This window comes from Vicugna pacos, chromosome 7, assembly GCF_048564905.1.
Source record: "Vicugna pacos chromosome 7, VicPac4, whole genome shotgun sequence".
In the NCBI taxonomy this organism is placed as follows: domain Eukaryota; kingdom Metazoa; phylum Chordata; class Mammalia; order Artiodactyla; family Camelidae; genus Vicugna; species Vicugna pacos.
In genome coordinates, this window is record NC_132993.1 from 10,237,305 (window position 1) to 10,243,304 (window position 6,000).

Sequence of the window (6,000 nt, forward strand, 5' to 3'; positions counted from 1 at the left end):
AGACATTCATAATATTTCACCTAAAACTGCAGCTGTCTCAGCTTTCAGTGGATGCCAGGGATATGAACCTTCCACCTCTCTCTGCCTTCTGTGTACTCTTGGTTTCTCCCTTGACAACATGAATAATGACCCTACTGCTGCCCTAGCCCTGACTTTCTGTGCATGTTCTGCTTCCAAGATCCCTCAGATGGTGCCCTCACACGATGCTCACCATCTGGCCTTAAAGAGGCAGGGAATGTGCGCAGAAAGGTGCAAGAGAATAAGAATCTGTCCTATCATACAAACCAAAGAAGAGTTTCAAGGGTACAGTGGTCAAAGGGGCAAATGCACTAAAAAGATTTGTGAGAATAAATAGTTAGACGAGGGTGTTGGTAACTAGGAAATCATTACCAAGTATGATTAGATCAGAAATAGATAGAGGTGGGTTCCAGGAACATAGAATGCAGGCAAGATGAAGGTGTAGGACAGACTGAAAACTTACGTAAGAAAGAGTACAATGATGGGAAGGAGAAAAATATGATAAAATCTTATACAGAAAAAAGTTCAAACCTGAGGGGTTTCAAGACTAGTTAGGCAGACCCAGGCATCTTTGAAAGCTGAGAAAGGAAACAGTGGAAAGAGAGAGACTGAAGAATCTATGGAGTCAAGAGAACACGGTATTGGAGTGACGGACAGGACTGAAGATAAAATACTTACTGAAGTGTTGGCCTTGGAGAGGAAGAGCACCCCTCCTTTCTGAGATAAAAAGGATAATGGAGGGCTCAAAATTTAAAGTCATTGACTTTGAAAAGGCTAAAGATTTTTCTTGAATGATTTCAATGTTTTCAGTGGAGATGCATTAAGTTGAGACAACATACGTAAAATATGTGACACCAGGCTTAACATGTAACAATCATTTGACATATGGCGATTCTAGGAGACTTTCTAGTAGTGGTTGGTAGGAGTGGTGGTAGTAAGAATAGCAGCAAGTATTTATGGCATGTTTGCTACATCCCAGGAACTTTTCTAAGCTATTGTATGTAGCAATGGAATTAGAGGGAGCAACAATAGTAATAATTAATAAGAAATACCTGTTTAAGAATAAAGTGAGCAGAAGTAAGTTTAAGAAAAACAGAAGTAGGTTGGTTGACAGAGAAACTCTTAGGTTTTATCAGCAAGTGAGCCAACTATTATCAAGCAGCTGTAGGAACCCAGTTGAAGTTTGGCCAGGCATTGGTATTGGGAAAGCTTAGTAGACGTCTTGTCAGAAAGTAAGCTAGTGGAATGGGTGAAATTGGAATAAAAAATAAGTCATACTACACAAACAAGGGTAAAACTAGTTAAAAGGTTTAGTAAATCATGTCTTAGAGGAGTGTTAGTGATTCTCAGTCATGAAGCTCAATCATCTCCTTCCTACTAGATGGGAAGTACGGTTAGTACATTGTAATGTAAGTGCTAAAGCCACTGAAAGCGCAGCAGAAAAGGAGAGGACAGGAAAATCGGGACAAGGTTTAGCAGTATTACTTCCTTTAAGGAACTAATTATGTGACTGCAAGGAGGCTGAAAATACTGCCCTGACCCCCACATTGCTCAGTCTTCATTGCAAGAAATCATCAAAGGTGATTTTGGGTTTTCTAAGTAATCTCAAAAATTTGTTAACAATGGTGACATGAACTGATGATACCATAGACCTCAGATGAGTAGACTGGATAATAAGAGAAGGATCTATCACAATCTGATATTAATTAACTATAACCAATTATACCCTTTCTCATTCCCACTGATTTCAGGGGAGAAAGGGAAAAACTAAGCCTCGGGGAGTGAGGCAAAAAGCTAACCTGCCCATATTCACTTCGTGGCACAATAACATTGTCAGTCATGTGTGGTTCTTCTTTTCATATACTCATGTGTTTAATTAAGATACCTGGCATTATGCTACATTTTTTTCTTACTATTTTTACTCATCATTATATTTTGAGAAATATTTTGAATTGTTTTCCATAATAACTTCCACTCACATACAAGAGGGTTCCTATTTCTCCGCAATCTCATCAGCACTTTATATTATCTGGCACTTTAATTTTTGCTAATACATGGTTATAAATGGGTTTCTCATTTGTTCTTGCTTGTTTTTTGTTTCTTGCTTTCTTGTCTCATTTAATTGTTTGTTTAGCATCTCATAAGTGTCAGGCATGATGCTCAATGTATTAAACCATCTGGCTGGGGCTGGGATGTAGCCTCAAACTCACATTTGGTGAATATGTTATTTCACAAACTAAGGTATAACAGTAGTTCAAAAGGTATCGCATATATTTATTTTTAAACATCAAAAAACCAGGGGAAAAAAATCCAGTGGGTTATGTTTTCCAACAAATTGCAAGTAGTTCCCATAAAACGTCCTTGGCTCAGACCTGCCCGGTGAGAATGCGTGAAATCAAGCAATATGTGCACGTGAGCCACCATCCTCCTGAAAATCCAGTTTCTTACTCTCCATGTCTCATTCTGCATTGTAACTGATAAGATAAGTAACTTTTATTTAAATCCACTGAGAAATAGGACAATTTTGCTTTTGTTTCTTGACAAAAGATAACTGGATCCTGAAAGGTTAATGTGAAGATATAAAGTGAAGGCTAAGTACCCACATCATAGCAGTGACTGTGGAGAAAGAAAACAGAGGGACCGTGTGGCTGTTTAAATGTTATCATCTCTGGCTAAAAACAATGGTGACAGTCTCTTCAATGACTTCTCATTCATTCACAGACCTCTTCTTGAGTAGCTTAATCACATCTTTTGTCCATTTTTATTCTTGTTTTTTAAAATTAGTGATACTTCCTTGTATAGCTCAAGACCATTTTGTTATTGATGATACAAGTACCACTTCCTGGACTATTACTTCTACTTATGTTGGTTGTCCTTTGTTAACCAAAATATTTATTTTTAATTAGTCAAATCCATCAATTTTTTTTAACAAGTTCACATAAAAATCTGAGTTTGTTTCCAAAGTGCCAATCCTTTACCAAATGCCTGTTTTTCTTACACAAAAATTAGTGTGTTTTTTAATTGTTGCTTTACAGTATGTCAGTATCTCTCCTCTTCACCTTAGTCTGAAATTTTAATCTTTTAAAGTTATTTTAGGGTCTATTTTTTCTATATATATTTTTAAAACAGTATACTAATTTGCCTCATGATTCCTATGGTACTTATTATTGGAAATGTACTTAATATATCTCAAACTTGGAAAACTTAGCATTTTTACAAGGAAACGGAGCATTTTTATCCATTCCAAATTATGGTATATGTCTACCTTTATTTGGATTTTCTTTTTAGTCCTTTACTAGAGTCTTATATTTTTCTTTACAAAGTTTATGTGCATTTTGTTAATTTAAGTCCTATACATTTTTTTATTTATGTTGCTACTGTAATGGTATCTTTTTTCAATTATACTTTTGAATCGATTATTGCTGGTTTAGAGAAACCTTATTTATTTTTATGTGTTAATCTTCTATCAGGAAATCTTGCTAAACTTTCTTATTGGTGTGACCAATTTGCTCATTAATTCTCTCGGACTTTAAATGTAAATGATCATATCATCAGCAAATAATTCTAATGTGTTCCCCTCCATATCAACAATTATCTTCCTCCTCCTGGTGCTGGCTAGAATTATACGCACTGTTCAGCTACATGTCATTGACATTTGGCATCCTGTTCTTGACTTTAGAAGACACGCCTCAGATTTATCTATTAAACATAACATTTGTTGTAGACTTTTTAAATATAGTTTTTATTAGGTTACAAAGTTCCTATTTCTGCTTTCTAAGAATTCTCATCATTTTTTCCATGTATGTTTAGATGACTCTGTTTTCCTTTAGTCAACCAATGCGATAGTGAATTTATAGATTTTTCTAACGTTGAATCATCTGTGTATTCCTGAGAACAGTATCACTTCATAAAAATGCTGTTCTTAAAAAATATTAAATTTCCTAGGATAATACTAAAAAAGGTTTCCATCTATAAAATTAGTATACATATTTTTACATAATATACTTATGAGAGTTATTTTAATCTAGATTATACAAACCTCATAAAATGAGTTGGGCAATTTTTCTTTGTTTTTTTCATTTTCTGGAAAAACGTAACATATAGGGATTATATACTTAATAGTATATCTATATAATATTTTTATACTTATTATTATATTTATATTTTATGTTATATATTCACCTTGAAACTTAGGTAAAATCCACCAGTAAAATTATTTTCCATGGGAGATTGATAAGGAATGAGATGTTATCTTTTTTTTTTAATTGGAGTACTATCAGTTACAATGTGTCAATTTCTGGTGTACAGCACAACGTCCCAGTCATGCATATACATACACATATTCATTTTCATATTTTTTTCATTAAAGGTTATTATAAGATATTAAACATAGTTCCCTGTGGTATACAGCAGAAACTTTTTTTAATATATAGTGGCTACATTTGTAAATCTCAAACTCCCAAATTTATCCCTTCCCACCCCCTTTCCCCAGTAACCTTAAGACTGTTTACTATGTCTACCAGTCTGTTTTTGTTCTGTAGATGAGTTCATAACGTCCTTTTTTTTTAGATTCCACATATGAATGATATCATAGGGTATTTTTCTTCCTCTTTCTGGATGACTTCACTTAGAATGATGATCTCTAGGTCATCTTTTTAGCAGCAACTCAATGTCATTAATGATTATAATTCTATCCAAGTTTTATTTTTGTTCTTTGGCCAATTAGGCTTTTTTTTTCTTTTTAAATTCTTATCTTTTATTGAAGTGTAGTCAGTTTACAATGTTAGTTTCAGGTGTACAGCAAAATGATTCAGTTGTACATATACATACATTTATTTCTTTTATCAGAATATTTTCCATTACAGCTCATTGCGAGAAATAGAATTTAGTTCCCTGTGCTGTAAGTAGGTTCTTGTTTATCTGTTTTATGTATAGTGTGTATCTGTTACTCTCAAACTCCTGGTCTACCCCTCCTCACCCCCACCCCCCGCCCTCCCTGGTAACCACCACAGTTTGTTTTCTATGTCTGTGACTCTCATTTCTGGTTTGTAAATAAAATTTGTTATCTTTTTTTAGTGTTCTTGGGCCAGTTAGGCTTTTATTTTCAGATATGTGTCTACTGCATCCATAAATACTTTTTAATAGTATTATTTTACTATTTTTAATCTCTACTGTATCTATTTTAACTTTTACTTTTTCACTTTTTAGTTCATTTATATCTTTTCTCACTTTTCCTTGGTGAAAATTCCAGAAATCTATCCATCTTCTTAGAATTTTCAGAGAATCAACTTAAGGTTTTGGTTATGATCTGTTTTCTTTTGTATGCTCTTGATTTCCTTATATAGCATTATAATTTTATTTATTTTTGATACTTTAAGCTTAATGCTCTTTTTCTATCATCTATATTTCTATAAATTTACCAAAAAAAAAAAAAAAAAGCAAAGCCCAAAAAGAAATTAACTTTTCCTCCTTAGGGCCATAGATACTCATCAAATCCAATGACTTAAGTGACTGCTTCTCTGCTGAAGTCAGAGAGAAGCATTATCTTTTCTCCCTAGAAGCAGGCATCCCTCCAGTCAATTTGCAATCTGGTGACAAATGGTTAAAGAATGTGGAGATGATGTAAGTATTTCCAGTCTCTGTTCAAACACGGACCCCACATGATTCCAAGTCTGAGAACACTCACTCCAACCCTCCAAGAGGGCACAGAGGCACCAGCACTCTGAGGAATCCCTGGGCCCAAGGAGACAATTGCCTGTGTCGACACAACTCTTCAATTAAAGCCAGACTCCAGCCAAAGAAAATGTTATGTATAAAACTCCAAACTCCTGTCCCTGGTACATTTTGCTTTAGGTCAGGGCTTATACATCCTGAAATTATGTCCAAGATCCTATTGGCACTGTTTCCAAACTTCTGAACCATGACTACACTGCTGTTTCTGAATGATATCATCACATCCGTGAGTCCTCATCACCAAGGAGG